Source organism: Aedes aegypti, chromosome 2, assembly GCF_002204515.2.
Source record: "Aedes aegypti strain LVP_AGWG chromosome 2, AaegL5.0 Primary Assembly, whole genome shotgun sequence".
NCBI lineage: Eukaryota > Metazoa > Arthropoda > Insecta > Diptera > Culicidae > Aedes > Aedes aegypti.
The window spans coordinates 176,956,706-176,976,939 of NC_035108.1; the positions used below are offsets into that span (position 1 = coordinate 176,956,706).

General features: G+C 40.0%; 1 protein-coding gene across 19 annotated transcripts in view; it reads left to right on the forward strand.

Annotated features, from left to right (window-relative positions):
* The window catches only part of LOC5577794 (transient receptor potential cation channel trpm), a 384,986-nt gene that overhangs the window by 200,440 nt on the left and 164,312 nt on the right, over positions 1-20,234 (forward strand). For 6 of the 19 annotated variants that reach the window (XM_021843241.1, XM_021843242.1, XM_021843245.1 and 3 more), the window contains exon 1: positions 13,939-14,277. The exons of the other annotated variants lie outside the window; for them this stretch is intronic. The gene's annotated coding sequence lies outside the window, so the exon portion shown is untranslated. Of the gene's footprint in view, positions 1-13,938; positions 14,278-20,234 lie in introns of those variants that run through there. 19 annotated transcript variants of the gene reach the window in all.

The window sequence follows — 20,234 nt, forward strand, 5'->3', positions numbered from 1 at the left end:
TCTAGAGGGAAGTAGAAGTCTGGTTTGTTATTTTTCCAAGATTGAAAGAAATTAAATCCAGAATTCATTCATTAAATCCTAAGGAAAATATTTAGGTGTCGTTTCAGATAATCATTCAGGTATTTTCTCAGTGATTTTGTTTCGAATTTCTTACATTTTGTGCATTGATTATTTTGTTTAATTACTGTCAGTTTTTCTTCTGATGTATTCTTCACCAAAAAATCTTCACTACTGAATTATTGTCAGATCAATAACACTTAATTAACTTTTGCGTCCTTGATATATTTTTAAGCACAATTTTTCGTGATCTTTTGGCTCTAATTTCCATTATTTTCAGTATATTTCAATAAAATGTTGACTCTATTTAAGTTTCATGGCCTGTTCTGGGAAACCAAGTAGGATTGTCGGTTCCGGATTTGTACGGATGCCCTGTGGGGTCTGTCCGAAGGTCAATTGAGACATTTCCATAATCATTTAAGTATTCCGACTCTTTCAGCTCATTTGGAACCATTTTGGCCGGTTCCGGATTCCCTTGAACTGTTTCCTGGGGCATCAGTTGGATACTAAAAATTTATCAGAACAAACCATACTATGCGTCAGAATCAGCTCCAGAACATCCTGGAAGTATTTATTAGTAACCGTTTTGATATTCACAACTAGGAGAAGTTTCCAACTGAATATAGCTGAGACCGTTTGAATTGATTTAAATTTTACGATGTAAAAGATATTTTCAACCTGAGTGAAAGAAAATAAACTAAAACTCAGACCACTCAGCGAATATAAGGTGTCCCAGGAAGTATGACACACGACTTTAACATACTGCCATTTCGAGACTTGTTCAGATACAAATCTGATTTTCACTCATTTTATTCTTGCATTTATCAAGAGCAGATTTTGAATTTTCAGCGTTTTTTTTTCACTACCTGTTTGTTGATGGTGCTATATTTTTGGGAATGAAATTTGAATAGAAACTTAAAATCCAATTCAAGCTGTGGTCGATTTTTCAAAGGGTTAAAATCAAGTCCTTGTATATCCGATAAAACATGTAAAAATTGATTTTTTTTATAATTAATCTTCGAGCTGTTTAGTGTTATACCTATAAGTAGATGAAAAACCGAATTTAGTACTAAACCATTTAATTATTCTAGAGTTTGTTTTCTTTGACAGATACTCGTATTTCGACCTCAACTGTAACACCGTCTTCAGTGTCGTATACTAGACTCGACTTGAATAAAACCATCGAATGCACACGTTTTAAATTTAAACACATTATTTATTTAGGGTTTAGTCATAATTCCCTAATCTTATGTCGTATGTGGTATGGGAAGAGCCAAATATGACGTCCATCGTTTTTCGGGATTTCTAGACCCCCCTCCCCCCTCTGTCACGCTTTTTTCAACACCTTATACATGCACTGTCACACTTTCGTAGACCCCCCCCCCTCCCCCAATTGATGAACGTCATTTTTGGATGACCCCTATGGAATGCAGACTCTCCCTCTTTTGTAGAAACTTTAAATTTGGTTTTTCATCTACTTAAAATATGTACTAATAATACTATAGATATTCGACATAAGTAAATTTGAAATGAATTATTTTTATTTATATTGAAAAAACCTGGAAAGCTGTGATTTCGTGTAGTTATCTTATGTGGAGAAAAAACTAGTAATTTTTTAGTATTTTTCCATTTTGTCAAATGTTTTCACGCAAAACGAAATAAAATTTGAAACAATATTTTGTGTGGGACATATCTAAGATGTACTCACCACATCGAAAGATTTTGAATAAAACATTCTTTACTAGTTAAGTTTCAACAAAACATAAAAGTAAAGTCTGTGCTGGCTCGATAAGAATTGATTTTCTTAAGTCAAAGATTTCATATATAATCACACAAAATTTTCACAGGCAGCATTAAAATGCCCCAAAAAATACAAAAAATGAAAAATATTTATAAATGTGATTCTCGTTATCAAAGTCGACCCCATACTCTCTGAGACACCCTATACTTAATATATTTATATTATTTTTGAAGTATATGTACGCAAATCTGTGGAGTCCCCGACGCTAGATGAGGTAAGAAGAGCGATTAAGGGGTTGAAGAACTGTAAGGCTGCTGGAAAAGACGAGCTCCCGGCCGAACTTTTCAAGCACGGTAGTGAGCAGCTATACGAAATACTGCAGCGTACTCTGTTAAGGATATGGGAGGAAGAAGAATTGCCTGATAGCTGGCTGGAGGGCCTCATCAGCCCTCTGTATAAGAAGGGCCACAGATTGGAGTGCGCCAATTACCGAGGAATAACGCTCCTCAATTCGGCGTACAAAATAATGTCGCGTGTTTTGTTCAACAGATTGAGACCGCTGGAGGAGTCCTTCGTCGGCGAATACCAAGCTGGTTTTCGTGAGGGCCGATCAACGACGGATCAAATGTTTACCTTGCGACAAATCCTTGATAAGTTCCAGGAATACAACTTGCAGACTCATCATCTGTTCATTGATTTCAAGGCGGCGTACGATTCAGTAAAGAGAAATGAGTTATGGCAGATGATGGTAGAACACGGTTTTCCGACGAAACTGATTAGACTGATTCGTGCAACGTTGGATGGATCGAAATCAAGTGTGCGGGTTGCGGATGAGACTTCAACCTCCTTCGTAACTTTAGATGGATTGAAGCAAGGAGATTCGCTTTCGAACCTTTTGTTCAACATTGCTCTCGAAGGAGCTATAAGGAGAGCGGGCGTGCAAAGAAGCGGTACCATCGTCACCCGGTCGCATATGCTCCTGGGTTTTGCGGACGATATCGATATAATCGGAATTGATCGTCGAGCCGTAGAAGAGGCATTCGTGCCTTTTCAAAGGGAGACAGCGAGGATTGGACTTACCGTCAACACCAGCAAAACAAAATACATGATCGCTGGTAGACAGCGTGGTTCCAATCGTGACGTTGGTAGTGAAGTGGTGCCAGGTGGTGAAAAATTTGAAGTAGTGGAAGAATTTGTGTATCTTGGTACTTTAGTGACTTGCGATAATGATGTTACCCGCGAGGTGAAAAGGCGTCTTGCAGCTGCAAATAGGGCTTTTTACGGGCTCCGTAACCAGCTTAAGTCCCGTAGCCTGCAGGCGAAAACAAAATTCGCGCTATATAAGACTCTTATCCTTCCGGTTGCCATGAATCCTGGACGTTAAAAGAGGTCGACCGGAAAGCGTTTGAAGTTTTTGAGCGTAAAGTGCTGCGAACAATACTCGGCGGTAAACAAGAAAATGGCATCTGGCGGCGTCGCATGAATCATGAGTTGTACCAAGTATATAAAGAAGTGGATATTATCAAGCTCATAAAACACGGCAGGCTGCGTTGGGCTGGTCACGTGGTACGAATGCCGGAACGACAAGCAAAAATAATATTCAGTAGATAACCCGGTCGAGGCCGTCGGCTTCGTGGTAGGCCGCGCACACGTTGGCTTTTTGCAGTTGAAGAGGACTTAAGGGCACTTAACGTTCAGGGCGACTGGAAGCGATTGGCTCAGGACCGAGCCCAGTGGAGAAGAATTATCCATTCGGCGTAGATTCAACGTAGCGGATTGTAGCCCATCAAGTATCAAGTAAGTAAGTACGCAAATCTGGTTTTAAAAAGTGGCCAAAGGAATTATTCGGATGAGTCATTGGGTCAGGTCAGGTGAAAAGGTTACTGTCGTTTGTGCCTCTGATAGTAGATAAATTATAGGTTAGACACCGACACGTTAATGCTTCCAGTGGACGATTTGCCCTTTGAAGGAAGCACCACACTAGACAACGGACTAGTATGCAACGCCCAGTGGCACAGTCGAAAAACCGTCCTGACGAAAAGTTTTCCGGACTGAAGCGGGAATCGAACCCACACCCCTTGACTCGATGCGGCTGAATGCTTGGTAACACTAACCGCACGGCCACGAAGCCCACGGTTACAGATAGTTTCCAGAATCGGCTATAATGTTGTCACTATACCAAAGAATTTTAAGAAAAACGTTTATGTGTTAATGTTTTAAGAAACGTTTGAATTGAATAATTTGATGGCGTTCGATTGATCCTAAAGATGATAATTTTAAAGTTCCACGGGACACCTCAAATTAATTTTATAAAGCAATCAATTTGAATCTAAACATCAGTGCCAAGCTTAAGCGAACGTTTTTTTTTTGTTAACTACTCGTTATGTTTCAAATCTTATTTTCGAGAATTAAAACGGTTTAGTATCCATCAAAACTATAGCCAGTTCTTCAGGGTATTACGGCCGAGTGGCCACATCCGGTACAATCTAAATGTTGCAAACCTCCTCATTTATAATGTTGAATATCAGGTCTTGATGATTTATGCAAATTGAAATGATTGTTATTGCAAATAAACAAAGATAACTTGGCGTGTCCCAAAAAATAGCTTTTTTTATTTGATCTTACCCAGGACCCACCGGAATACTTCCAGCCATTTTTAATAATTAGATATGTGTACGAGAAAACTGTCAAAAAATTGTTGGAATCCGTTAGGTATTAACTAATCGGTGAGGGTTTCAGTATTTTTAAACTATTCTGTGTCAAGAAAATATTTGATTCGGAACTATCCTTTATCGGCATGAATTTGCCGAATAGATGAGCTTTTACTTCGAAACAAAAAAAAAACCAGTGCCGACACAGATAAAAAAAAATACTGAGAACTGTACTCCTGCCATATCAGCTGAGATGTAAAACCATAATAATCATGAATAACGCTATCTTCTAACAGAACTGACCCTTCGCTCATTAACGGCTTGCATAAATGAGTATAAAGGTCTCTCCCGGGACAAACTGACCGGGTACCTGAATGAGCACTCCGACTGTGCTTTTCTCGTTGTCGGTATTACATAAAAAACGAACACATTTCTATCGGCCAAGCTCTGTCGCAATTGTATTTCTCGCATAAATTGAGGTCAAGTGTCAACTTTTTTTTTCTTCTGGGATAATCCTCGCCATTTTTCGTTATCACTTTTTTTCCTTTTTTATATTCATTTAACTACGTAGTAGTGGATGACCCATAGGGTGTGACTTATTTTTTGAGAGTTCTCAAAACCAAAAATGTTTGTGATCTTCTGAATTCAAGTCACATAAAAAGTGCAGCCTAAAAGTTTAAGAAAAAAATATTGGCCTAAATTGGCCTAAACGACTTAAAGGTGTATTTTCATAATATGACTTCTCGCATAACTTGTGATCTCGCCCTAAAAGCCATTGGTTACCGAGTGTGTAGCTGGTTATTACCGAGCAAACGAATGGATTTACACGTTATTCAACAATGCTACGATGAAGAGAAGATTCTCCTCTATCTGCCAGTGGTGATAGTTTTCATCCTGGTCTATTTATTTGCTTAGAAACAAGGAGCTACACACTTTTAGGGCTTTTAGGGCGAGTTCACAAGTTATGCGAGACTTGGATTGAACTCAGGGGAGCACACGAATATTCGGTTTTGCGCATTACCGAATAATAAATCGCACCCTAAAGTTCCTGCACCAGCCAAAACCAGAAACATCAAGCCATTGTGGCAGCGGAAATTGTTTTCCCTCCGTCTCTGTCGATTTTTGCAATTTCAATGCGCTATGCTGTGACCCTCGGGAGGCTTGATTCCGCCGCGATGGCAATCTGTGGGTGGCACTTCTGTTATCATTCCGAGGGCTTTAATTACACCGGGTTGAGTGAGAAATTTACACCTCGGTTTTCGGGGTGAGCCATAAATTATGTATGGCCCAGGGGGATGATTCGTCAGCTGTCAGCGACAGGTGTCAACTTCGGGAAGCGGAAGCGCGTGAAAATTTCTCTGCTTTTAATGACCATAACGATTCCCTCGCTGTCAACACTGTGTTGATGTTTTGTTTTTGGTGTAGGCTTGCCGTCGATGGAATAATGACCCATTATATTTTTTGTGAAAATAACAAATGAAAAATATCGATTGAGCTGTCTCTAGAAATACTTTTAAATTGAAACTGCCTCACAAATTCTGCACCATTATTGTAAATATTATCATTGCCTTCCACGACCAGGGTTATTATGTGACAACCCTGGTCGTGGAAGGCATTATACAGATTCATCTGTAGCTGCGGAACACGTTTTTGTTTCAAACATCAAAATACCGCTATTTACTTTATTAAGGGTAGCTGAATCCATTAATGTTTTTTAAAAATCGTAGCACATCTAGTTTTTGAGTTTTTTTTCTGTTAAAAATGCATAATTTGATTATATCAGCCAACTTTCATACCCTGCCTTAGATAAATACGCTGCCCTGTACCGGTCTCTGTTCTGTCGGGTACCAGCCACAAGCATACGGCTTCTGACGACATTCTTCATGTCTGTCACTCTCTGATGGCAATCTTCATCGAACCAGTCGTTTCGTCTTCGTCGTTGATCAATGCCAATTACTTCCCGCGCAGTAGAAGCATTAACCTAAGAATGCTAATGTCGCTGCTGTTCGTGTTACCAACATCTATTTTGCCACGAACTGACAGCGTGAGTACCGGCCATCAAAGTGTCAAATTAATTATAAAAATCAAAACAACGACATGGTATTGAACAAACAATAAAAAAACATAATTTAAGGTAATAATAATTAAAATCAGTTTTGTGAGAACAGCGCTTCTAGCGTTCTACTACTAATATTTCTATTTCCCGCGCCGTTGTTGTCACAGCTTCGTGGATAGGGTCCCACAGGCTGTCGACGTCTCCATCAACGTTGATTCTTCCCAACTGCTCATCTAGTAGCTGGCGGTACTGTGCAGCTACCCCATCAGTTGACAAGCGTTGTATATTGGAGCGCAGCGTTCTGTTTGTTGTGGAACGACGCTGGATAACCGCGCCCGAATTTTAGCTACAACGAGATAATGATCCGAGTCGATATTAGGGCCTCGGAAGGTCCTGACATCCATGACATCTGAGAAATGTCGCCCATCAACCAGCACGTGGTCTTTTTGGGAGCAGGCATCGCCACTCGGGTGCCGCCAGGTGTGTTTGCGGATATTGTTTCGTGCTAAGTAGGTACTGCTGATTACCATTCCTCTAGCAGCAGCGAAGGTTACTAGTCGCAGTCCATTATCATTGGTAACGGAATGAAGGCTTTCCATTCCAATGACGGGTCGGAAGAAATCTTCTTTCCCGATCTGCGCATTTGCGTCGCCGATAACTATCTTGACGTCTTGTTTTGGACACTCTCCGTAGGCCTTATCCAGGCTCTCATAGAACTCATCCTTCATGTTATCGGGCTTATCGTTCGTTGGCGCATATGTGCTGATCAGACTGTAGTAGACAAACATGCCTTTTATTCTCAACACACAGATTCGGTCGCTTACCGGTTTCCACCGAATAATTCGCTTTATCTGCTTCCCAATCACTATGAAGCCAACTCCACGTTCTGCTCTGTCGCCACCGCTGTAGTAGATGTGGTACTTGAATGAAGTGATATCGATGGGGTCCACTGTTCTCCGGTTCTACGCCAGCGTATTTCCTGGATAGCTGCCACGTTCACGCCGACATTCCGCAGTTCCCGAGCCAGGAGCCCAACACGCGCGGGTTCATTCAAAGTTCTCACGTTCCAAGATCCAACTTTCCAATCGTTGTCGGGTCTGTTGCCGTAAAATCAATCCGTTTGCTCTACTTTTGCCTTTCTTGGTTGGTGAAGAGTCTTCGAGTAGTGTTTGGTCCGTTGAATCTGTTGCTTGCTCCTTTGTGGGCGAGCGACGGAATCCGGATCAATTGTGTCCGGCTCGCGTTGCGCTGGTGAAAAAAAACGAAGTGAGCGGGTGAAGAACGAACCGCGTCAGTAGTATTTGGTCCGTTGAATCTGTTGCTTGCTCCTTTTGTGGGCGAGCGACGGAATCCGGATCAATTGTGTCCGGCTCGCGATGCGCTGGTGAAAAAAAAAGAAGTGAGCGGGTGAAAAACGAAACGCGTCAGTAGTGTTTGGTCCGTTGAATCTGTTGCTTGCTCCTTTGTGGGCGAGCGACGGAATCCGGATCAATTGTGTCCAGCTCGCGTTGCGCTGGTGTAAAAAACGAAGTGAGCTGGTGAAAAACGAAACGCGTCAGTAGTGTTTGGTCCATTGAATCTGTTACTTGCTCCTTCGTGGGCGAGCGACGGAATCCGGATCAATTGTGTCCGGCTCGCGTTGCGCTGGTGTAAAAAACGAAGTGAGCTGGTGAAAAACGAAACGCGTCAGTAGTATTTGGTCCATTGAATCTGTTACTTGCTCCTTCGTGGGCGAGCGACGGAATCCGGATCAATTGTGTCCGGCTCGCGTTGCGCTGGTGAAAAAAACGAAGTGAGCGGGTGAAGAACGAACCGCGTCAGTAGTATTTGGTCCGTTGAATCTTTTACTTGCTCCTTCGTGGGCGAGCGACGGAATCCGGATCAATTGTGTCTGGCTCGCGATGCGCTGGTGAAAAAAAACGAAGTGAGCGGGTGAAAAACGAAACGCGTCAGTAGTGTTTGGTCCGTTGAATCTGTTGCTTGCTCCTTTGTGGGCGAGCGACGGAATCCGGATCAATTGTGTCCGGCTCGCGTTGCGCTGGTGAAAAAACGAAGTGAGTGGGTGAAAAACGAAACGCGTCAGTAGTGTTTGGTCCGTTGAATCTGTTGCTTGCTCCTTTGTGGGCGAGCGACGGAATCCGGATCAATTGTGTCCGGCTCGCGTTGCGCTGGTGAAAAAAACGAAGTGAGCGGGTGAAGAACGAACCGCGTCAGTAGTATTTGGTCCGTTGAATCTTTTACTTGCTCCTTCGTGGGCGAGCGACGGAATCCGGATCAATTGTGTCTGGCTCGCGATGCGCTGGTGAAAAAAAACGAAGTGAGCGGGTGAAAAACGAAACGCGTCAGTAGTGTTTGGTCCGTTGAATCTGTTGCTTGCTCCTTTGTGGGCGAGCGACGGAATCCGGATCAATTGTGTCCGGCTCGCGTTGCGCTGGTGAAAAAACGAAGTGAGTGGGTGAAAAACGAAACGCGTCAGTAGTGTTTGGTCCGTTGAATCTGTTGCTTGCTCCTTTGTGGGCGAGCGACGGAATCCGGATCAATTGTGTCCGGCTCGCGTTGCGCTGGTGAAAAAAACGAAGTGAGCGGGTGAAGAACGAACCGCGTCAGTAGTATTTGGTCCGTTGAATCTGTTGCTTGCTCCTTTGTGGGCGAGCGACGGAATCCAGATCAATTATGGTTGGTTTGCGTAGTAATCGCACTATCGGTATCGATCATCCGTGTAAATGCTTTCGTATTCATTTCAAATTATATCTTTATCGTTTACCAAAACGAATCCTTTCCCATATCCAAAATCCCAGTGTTTTCTTGTGGAAGTGCAGAGGACTCCTCGGCTTCTATAAAGCAAGTTACACGTCAACATTTCCCTCCCATCCTCAAACTGACCTGCATTCGGACGCAGCCGGCGCCGGTATTGTTTGTTGTAATAATGAGAGCACCAGTACTTACACATTGAAGATGCTACTGATCCCGAGTAATGTCTGTTGGTTCCCTGTGTAAGTACAGCTGTTCTTGCAATAACGGAGTAGCAACTGCGGGCGGTCAATCATGCTCATGCTCTTGGTTGGTGAAGAGTCTTCGATAGGCCACCTAACCAGAGTAGCGCTACCTACATCGTGCTAGAGGGGCTGCCTCCTCGATACACGATACAGCATTGTCCGTTTGTTCTTTACATGATGACCACGGTCATAGCCATCACAACCATCCACCTTTATCAGGGCTTTGGACCTGTAGCTCTGGTTCTCAATAGTTTCAAGTTCTTTCGGACATGCTACTATGGTGAGCCGTCATGCGCTAGCGGTGTTCGCAAAGCACATTGTGCATAAATGCAAAGTGCTCCTCAGGTAGTCTAGAGTTGGTGTCGCCAATATGGCCTTTAGGTTAACCGCGAGAAAAACTTTTGATCTCTAAATCGAAAGACGATACCGCGATGGAATTCGACCTTTACGTCTTTTTAGCTCTGAGATTAAAGTGACTGATCAAGTAAAGTATGTCGGAGTCAGAAAAGCTTGCATGGCTTTTGGTCAATGCCAGCGAACCTTTGATAACCAGCGAACCTTTGAAAACCTGGGCCCCAAACTCAAGTATATCAAATGAATTTACACAACAGTTGTTCGACCAATATTATGGATATATTAGGCATATGGATGTCTTGTGTGGTGGCAAAAGGGCGAAGTGAGAACAATTCAATCCAAATTGGGCCATTGCTTGATTGCTGGTGCGTTCTCTACGACTTCCACGTAGGCTTGATAGAAACACTTCTGCGATGCAAAGAGGAGGCGATTTTGCCGTTTTTCTTAGGAGAAAAAAATGAACTCAAATTTTTTAACACAGATCCTTAAGCGATTGGAGTAAGAGTGCAAAGAAAAAATATGAGGATTTTTTCTGGTACTCTTCCTCCCTTGTTGCGATGCTCACCTTTACTCACGCTTCAAAAGAACTCTTGAGAATCCCGCACGAACAAGGCAGTCCTCGTGAGTTGTGAGAGCATTCTTTTTTGATGAAATTTTACTCTGATGTGTTTTGTGCTGCCTCTTCCTCCCTCAATTTTCGTTGCCTTTCTGCTTAGCATTGTTTCGCTCCCTCGCAAAGAGGCAAAGGCAGCACGCTGCTCTAAAGGATTGTACCCCGTTTGACATAAGGTCGTTTGGCATAAAACTGTTTGGCATAATGGTCGTTTGGCATACTGGCCGTTTGGCATAATGATTGAGTTGAGCCCATAGCAAAATTTTTTCGTAGTTTCTCAATAAGCGTGGTGGTCGTTCAGAGATAATCCAAGCTATGAATGTCAAAAATTGTAGTGACATTAGAGAGCATAGCTAAATAAAACTCGTGACGGGTCTGGTGGAAGATCTTTTCGGAATAATAATTTTCTCCATATCCCAGAACATAAAGTATCGTTGAGTTGTTGCGATATACATATTTGAAAATAGTAAATTGGCAAAGAAAGTTCGCAGTTATTAATAATGTGAACACACATACTTTGCTGCAGATCAAGGTTTGTCTCAGTTTGTACGTAACACTTGTTGAAAATTACTTGGTAGAAGTAAAAATTTATTTGCAAAATATTAAAAGCACTTATCCAAAGATCTTTTATTGCAGCATAATGCAAAAATAGCCTATATACGAGAGCAGATTATTTTTCGTTTAAAATGTTTAGGGCTTTAACACTAAATATCTTCTCACAACATAACTCAAATGAACAACACAATTTTGAATGAAAATATATGTGGCAAAACTTTTGAACGATTCCATAAAAATTTTAATTTTGAAAGTGTACATCAAAAACACTGTCTATTATCGAAAGGAGGGAAAATTTGTGATTGAAATAATACTTTTTCCAGCATATCTTGAAAGGAGATCTTGTGTTTGCAAAAAAATATGTTGAATATGTACAGGTTCTAAAGTAATATAAATGGTGAACATTTAGCTTGACTAAATAATAAAATTTAAAACAGTATAAATATAAAGAACAGCCTATTTTTCGAAGAAGGCAAAATTTATGATTAAATCAAAAGAAGATTGGACGCTTAAAACTATTTCGGCATAATAAAATAAAAAGACATCAAAAATTGCGTTCAGAATCATAGCTCTTGTCCTACTTTTCCACGAATGTCGTTTCTCTGAATGTCGGTTCCCCGAATGCCAGTTCCTAGAATGACTCGTTTCCCCGAAAAGTGATGCAGTTTAAATTGGTGCTATAATAGTCTTTAGTGGCTGGAAGGTGAACGAGCAAGATTGATAAGCAATCAAAAGAAGCAGGTATTCTGTCATCCTTGGCTATACACATGTTGGCAAAAATATTGAGGGCGGTAAAACTCAAAAGAACCACCAATTAAATAAAGAAGGGTGCATATCAGATGGCCAGTTCGTTCACCACCCTGAACTGTTTAAAGTTACGACAAGTATGAGTGCCACAAACTTTTCGGGGAAATGGACTTTTTGTTGAAGCGGGATATTCGGGGAACTGGTATTCGGGATACTGGCGTTCGGGGTAACGTCATTCACGGAACCAACAATACGGAAAAGTAGCACAACCCATCAAAGTAACTGCAGCTATCGATTTCTCTTTTCGCTGATAACTTGAGCAGATCAATGTTATCAATTGCCGCCATTTTGTCAGTTGGGAACAACAAAATATCTAAAAAATAAAGAAATCTTAAAAGAACAGCCTACGTATAAAAGAAGGTAAAATTTGTTTCAATTTCAAATCAACAGCTTTTATGCCTATAATTTGGTAACATCATATATAAAAAAAATCCAATGTTTAAAAGAAGGGTAAATTAGTGCTAAATATATCAAAATCTTCAGTGCAAAAATATATTCCAATAGCGGAACTCGAAAGAAGGGTAATTTCTGCATAAATTATAAAATATTATTGACAATAACTTTCCTAATATGCTTTAGTTTATTCAAGAGCATATGATTGTAGAATAAAGTGACATTTTGTATCAATTATTGTCAATTATTGACTCCACAACAAGCCTGATGTCATCAGAAGGATTCCATAGAAACGTAAAAACGAATCTCATCTTAAGAAATTCTTGATTTCAGACTCATTATGCCAATCGACTATTATGCCAAACAACCATTATGCCAAATGACCATTATGCCAAACGACTTTATGCCAAACGGCTTTATGCCAAACGACTTTATGCCAAATGACCTACCACCGCTCTAAAGTATGTCACCGAACTCTGATGATGTTGAGGAGTATTATCAAGCCTGCAGCGTTAGAGGCTATTTTCAACGTTGCGACTATTCTAGCTTTTCCTATTTCAATTGGTGGGCTGTATTCTGTTATTCTTAACTCGCTGTTATAACGAGCGATAGGCTCTCTTTACGCTAATACGTTTTACAGTTCCCTGCTTAGGGCGCAGTTTGAACTCATTGTGGTATGAAGCTACATGCCTATGCGATTTTTCCTCTTCAAGAGGGGGATTAATTCCTCCCATCTTTCCTTTCCCTTTTTTACCATCGGGTAGATGATGAAATAGGCTCACTTATGGCGATGGCACAAATCTCCCAATCGGCGGGGAACGTTCCTCTGGAGCCGGCCTTTTGATACCTGATAAGATATTCAGGTAGAATTCAATCACTATGTGAATCATTCCAAATGATTTTCCATTCACAGGTTCCATTGGATAATAAACAAAATACTGATCGTCTGCAACTTATTTCTGGCTGTCTAACCCTCTTACAGTAGTAGTAGTTGAGGGGCCGTTCATAAACCACGTGATAATCTTTTGAGAGAGGCAATCTATACAAATTTCAAAACTATTGTTTGCCCGGAAGACCACGAGGAGAAAGGGCGGTCTGAAAAACATGACCACGTACTTTATGGACTGCCCTAGGAAGCAACGTTGGTACCATCCAAAAATAGTGGTCTTGAGCATTATGCGTGATTAAAAACATGTTTCACCCAACAAACGCTCATCGTAAGAACAGCATTTCACTGTAAATAGTGACTGCGAGGTATGTGAGCTAACGAGGGATTCCGTAATTGAAGAGACGTAAATAGCGAAGGTAAAGATACATCGTCATTCGTCAAATCATTGGCTACATCCCTCGGAACCATATTTTGCTGTATTTTTTTAGCGACATTTTACTGTTGATGATACTGTTATAAATGAATTGAAAGCAATAACGTACCCAGAAGGTGTACATTTCAAGGACCTACTTTATCACGCTTCAAAACTAAACCCACTACCGGCAAGCTGTTCCAACCAATACGTAAGCAGTAGCGTAGCGAACCAAAACAAATGCTTACACGCGAAAAGATTAACTAAAATATGAACCGCTCCTATCTGTGTACAAACAATCGCCCAAGCCGTTCCGTATCCATCCACTGCTGTCTGCTGACCAGACCAGACCATGACTAGGCCCAAGCTCACTATCGTAGCACTTGAGCATGGCTTCGAGTTTTCGTCGTCGTCGAATTGCCCGGAGTCAGTCGAGTGGTAACATACTCGAAATTTGGACGCAATCGTTCTGACGCGCGTTAATCATTTGCCGAATCTTGCGGCGTAGAAATCAATCTCGTCGCGCGGTACGCCGCCTAAGTTGGGAGCTAATTTTGGAAAAAGTATCTATATCGAAGGTGAATTTCGTAATAACCGTAAAAAAACGGACGGAGAACGATTTTGGAGAACTGCAGTGACGTAGTGCCGGTGCTAATTGAGTTGGAAAGCTGCAGAGGAAGAAAGAAATCGATCAGTCGATGGCATTGATAGCGCATGTTGCCATCGTCGTGTGATGCGATTTTGTGATTGTGTGTATGTAATGATGTTTACCATGTGGGTGGGTGATAAAGTTAGCCGGTCAAAAGAATGTTAAGGTTGGGGGCGATGACAGTTTTTTTTACACGGAGCGGCGTAGGTCCCCATCGTGATGTGTTTATTTTTGAAGTATATATGACAGTAGAGGTTGTTTGGAAGGCAGAGATAAAATGATTCCTAGCTAGAAAAAAAAATGTCATGGACTCATCAGCTGGTCTTGTATAGAGTGACTTGAGAGGCAAAAAGTTTGATAGCATCTGCCGGTATCTGAAGATCACTGTTTGCTCAAGCATGATAAGCCACGTGGCAAAAGATAACTGAGAGTATGCAACGTTCAGCAGTAATGACTATCATTTACTGAATGGCCTATTAACACTTCACAGCTTATCTTATTTTTTCCATACCCGTTTCATATATATACCGCCTTTTTCATTTACATTTGCCTTCGTTTGCATAGTCGACGTAACTGCCAATATATCCAAAACGCATATAATCGTTCAACAAACTCACTGATTGGACGGATAAATATGCGTTTGCAGATGACAAAAGTACGAAATTAATTAAAAAATCTCTCCCAGTCAGCTTTTGGATTATTTGCAAATGCACAGATTATTTAACCATAATTGTTGAAAGATCCAATAATGCAGCTGGGAACATTTTCGCATTTTCCCAGCAATGATAGTTCTGGTAGTTACGTCGACCATGCGAATATGGACAGTACAGCCTAGGTAACTAAGCATTGTTATAAGCGGTATATGAGGCATTCAAAAGCATTTGCCAGTGCCAATTAGCTTTATAAAACTTATTTTAATGCTTTTAGGAACTGTGACCTTCAAGCCCTTAGAGTAGCCGTATAGCAGTATATAACGCTATGTTACAGGGCTTGTGAACCCTGTGCCTATAAGCCGTATACAACGGCTGCAAATGCTTATGAACGGAGTGGATATAAGTAATTGACACTGAAGAAGTCTACAAGTGGTAGTCGAAATATGTGTATCTGACAAAGATTAGCAATTAGGGCGGAATTAAAAGTTACAAGGTACCGTAATCCGGGGTAACATTGATCAGCGGGGTAACATTGATCGGTATGATCCTTCTCGTAAAAAGTTCGAATCATCATTTAATGATGAAATATTTTCAAAGCATGCATGGTGTCTCTCTTTCTTACATTCATAAGCTAATGAAAATTGAGGTTTTTGTGAAAACTACGTTTCGTAAATGCGTAAATTTGTCAACATTTTGAATCAATGTTTTTTATCATTATGGATGACACTACCGAACATTCATGTCTCACACGAGTTCTGCAAATGGTATGACCCAGGAAAATGCGATTATTACTAAAAATGGCATCGCCGAAAACGATTCCGTTGTCAAATCTTTCATAAGTTTATTCAATAGAGCAACATTTGCGAACTACTATTGAGAATGCAGAATTTCCTTAGGAAATTGCCTACTTTTAGGCATTCGCGTGGTACAAAGTGATTTTATTTTTGAAATAACTTAAAAAGTAAATGACTTGTAAATGTTTTGTATTCATATTCGGCTTCAGCGGCCATGATTTTAGTAAGCAAAGACATTTCCAATATTACCGAACGTTGTTTACATAGGTGATCAATGTTACCCCATATCAGCTAAATAAAAAAATCACTTAAAACATTTATTTAAACATGTTTAAATCTTTTGAAACCAAAATACAGTATATAGTCACGAGCGGTGGGTGCCAGTACTTGTTTTAAAAATATAAAATTTGCGATATTCGCATTTTCATATGGAACATTCAAGAAATATCCCAAAAACTGATCAATGTTACCCCGGATTACGGTACTCAAATCAACTTTTAGATTCTCTTTATTGAGGTTCGGCTCAGAGGGTTCGAACATATTAAAAAAGGGTTTTATTTCGTAACGTTGATGTTAGATGGAGGCAAAAAAGATTTCAACCAATCTGTTGCGATTATGATTTCTGATAATAAAGTTGATTGTTCGGAATGAAATAAAGTAACAGGAAATATAATGTAGAAACTTTTAAAAGGGGTGAGGGTTTATGTCAGAATATAATTATATCAAACACTTCTGGAAAACATATTGCATCAGCTTCAATGCGATATGGTCGCCGTTAAGTCAGAGGGGACCAAGTACAAAACTTGGGAAAATTGGATTATTCTCACATTAGATGCAAAATTACCTTACCTCCGTTACACTTTGATCAGAATTGAAAAATGCTGTAAACTGCGAGAGATATGCAATAAATTTACTTTGGATGATCAACAAATATCGATAAAAGTGTGCAGTCAGAATGGACCAAGTGCTTATTAGCATAACAGCGAAAATGATCAGCGCGCTGAGGAATGCGAGGAAATGAAAAACATTTAAGGAGATTTGGCAGATTTTTCGACATCGAATCATTCTTCTACTTATCCATCCATAGAAATTTATAAATATTACTTAATTCGATGCATTTGATTTTGATTTTTGACCATTTACCATATTCGGATGGGTGGTCAGAAATTGCAACAAATTCTGTGCAGACAGAGCGGACCAACTGTTGAAAAGCAATAAAATGATTGATTACTGCATTTTTTGAGTCAATTTCCGAGTCCGATAGAAGTTTACGGTAGTTCTATGGTGTATGTATGGCATGTCCTAGGACCCGCTTATTGGACCAACATATTTTGGCCGGTACTCAAGATTTTCACTTGGTCCACTCTGACTGAACGCATATTTGAATAATTTCTGGTCTTCAATGCCCTGACCCTGCGAAACCTTAATTTTCAAGCTATCGTGATGCCACTGATTTTGGTAATTACTATATTAATTATTTAGAAATTTACGATACTGATGTCGAAGGGTCTTGAAAATCTGTTTATCTTAGAGATATGCACTCAATTTGACCATGCAAGCATTAAATGATTGTTATTTTTCAAGAAATTGTTCAGTCAGAGAGAACCAACTCACTGAACGATGGTCTTTAGTTCAGTCAGAGTGGACCAAGTACTTATAGTCAATCAAAAAATCGTTCTATCAGAGGTTTGGATTATAATTTTTCATGATTATCACTTCACATTATGTTGCTTGAAAGTAACATAAAGACGTGTAGAAATATTGAACGAAAATTTTAACGAGTTCAAAAATTACAGAGCGTTAGACTTCAAACCCATTTTTCTCGAAATATCAAAAATGTCACTTGGTCCACTCTGACTTAACGCCGACCATATTGATTCTACACTGCAAGTGCAGAGTGAAAATCCAGAGCTAATTTCACGATCTTATTTCCATTACCACCATTTTCTGCATATATAGCACTTTTCTAGATTTAAATGTGATACTGGACAGTGTTGATCATCAGTTCATCGATGAAGCAGTTGAAAATATGACGAAAATCCTGTTAAAATGACTAAGGATCGATTTTTACGTCTCGTTCCACTAACGCTACTCGCACTGGATGATTTTAGTATCACGATACTGTTAGTTTGCTCAACGAAAATGTGTGTTGTTTTCTGCAACAAAATGTCCGAGGACTGATTACGTAGAAAATCTTGTATTGCATCCCACACTATCAATCATGAACGATTCCTCTGTTTGTTCCCGCTGCAAACGTATTCCAGTTTCTTTGACTCATTGTCATCTACGAGGAGTTAGACTGGGTCAATTTTCATACATTTCTAGATCAGTGGAAAACTAACGAATTTCGAATATTTTTTCAAGACTTGTAATCGCATTACCCACGTATGCATTTCCATACTGGAGATAGGGTAAGTGTTCCCTTAGTTGTGGGTGTTCCTATAGTTGCGGTAGTGCCATTTTCACTGATTTTATTACATTAGCCACAGAACCGACGTCTTGGCTTGTTGATAAACGGAATACTTGAAACGAGCGTTCAAATTGCTTTAAAACTGATGAAATATCACTAAAATTGCTAAAACTGTCCTTGTTTGTACCAATAGTTGCGGTAAAGTGTTTCTATAGTGGAAGATCCCATAAGAAAACAACGGATACCGCAACTATAGTAACACAAATTAAAAAAGTGGAGGTATTATTTCTCACTGACATGCCGTGGATTACTGCGATGATATCATTTTTCTCATTAAGTCAAGGGTCGTTACTTTCCGTTACAGCATTAACATGTACATTGATTGCGCTTCTTGAATTTAGGCGGCTAAATTAACTTCAATAGTGCTTAGTACCTCCACTATTGGTACATCTACCCTACAATTTCAACTGAAATTACGAGAGTTATCCAACAATTAACTTGGATACATACTTGTTTGACCTATTCGCACTCCCGACGTCGGTATACTAGATCTTAAAAATCCTCCCTGGCTTCTATAACAACAATCAATTTAGATTTTTCTACATTATCATAGATACACAAAGAAATACTAATTTTATCCTATCGACAGAAATATATATACTACCGTGCAAAAGTTTAGGGTCACTCCCTAAAAATGCAAGATTGTTTTGTATATTCTTCTGTGTTAAATTGATACTCCCTGTGGTTCAATTGAAAGGTAAAGTGTGCCAGAGCAAAGTCGGATAACTGGAATGTATCATATTTTAATATCTTTCATTATCGCTGTTATCATTTTGATATTCTGTTACCAATAATAACCAAATGATAACAATTTTTTTATCATTGAATACGTGACATAAGGTGATAACAGAATATGTAATAACACAAACACATCTTTTCCATATATATTTTATAAAGCGTGTTCATTTAATTTATTTAGTTAACATCTAAACAGATATACAGACAAAACAAAATAAACAATTTCATGCCACAATACTCGGTTCGTGGCCGCATCGCTCCATCTTCGGTTGTGCCCCACGCTCGCCAAATCGATACGCACTTGATCCAACCCCCCAAGCACGCTGCGCTCCGCGCCTTCTTGTACCAACCGGATCCGAAGCGAACACCATCTTTGTAGGGTTGCTGTCCGGCATTTTTGCAACATGCCCTGCCCATCGTATCCTTCCAACGTTGGCCATCTTCTGGATACTGAGTTCGCCGTAGAGTTAGGCGAGCTCATGGTTCATCCTTCGTCGCAACACACCGTTTTCCTGCACACCGTTAAAGATCGTCCTAAGCACCCGACGTTCAAAGACTCCAAGTGTTTGCAAGCCCTCCTCGAGCATCGCCCATGATTCATGCCCGTAGAGAACTACCGGCCTTATGAGCGTTTTGTACATGGTACATTTGGTGCGGGTGTGAATCTTTTTTGACCGCAGCTTCTTGTGGAGGCCACTGATGATGCGCCTCCATATTTCACGGAGCCGTCAGTAAGGATCCAAGGTAGACGAACTGGTCGACGACCTCGAACGTATCCTCGTCTATCGTAACACTGCACAGTGGTCCAGGAATCAGTTTTACGCGGAAAGATGCATTTTGAGCTTTAGAATGAAATATTAGACAAAAACGGTCTTCTACAAAGTTGTTTGTATTAGTTAAGCCCTTTGTTTGGTTTTATTGAAAATTAGGGTGGACCACATTTTCATAGAAATTGTGTAACTAACTTTCTTATTTGTAGAAATTATATTATACATGCTTCAGCAAAGTTATAGACCATTCAATTTCAAGCAACTTTGCCAAAAAAGTTTTTTTGTATCTCTTAAATTGACCGATTTAGAGCTTTTTTCCTGCAGTGACATAGGGTGGTCCGAACAAAACTGGTTTTCTGGCTCTAGAGTTTTCAGTTCAAATTTCTCATCAAAGTAGTCTATGAAACACTTTTAGAGCTTTAAAAAATGCGTAATTTGATGAGTGAAGAAACTCGCTATCTCCTTTCGTTTAGGAGTTATTGTTGTTTTTCTCTCAAAAACATGCCTACTTTGATTGTGAATATCTCTGATTGGGGCAAACATAAAAAATATCTTTTGACGGCATTCAAAAGACAAAATAAAATTGTATATTATATCAAAAAATTACAGATGTGTTATTTTTGTAAATCTAATAAA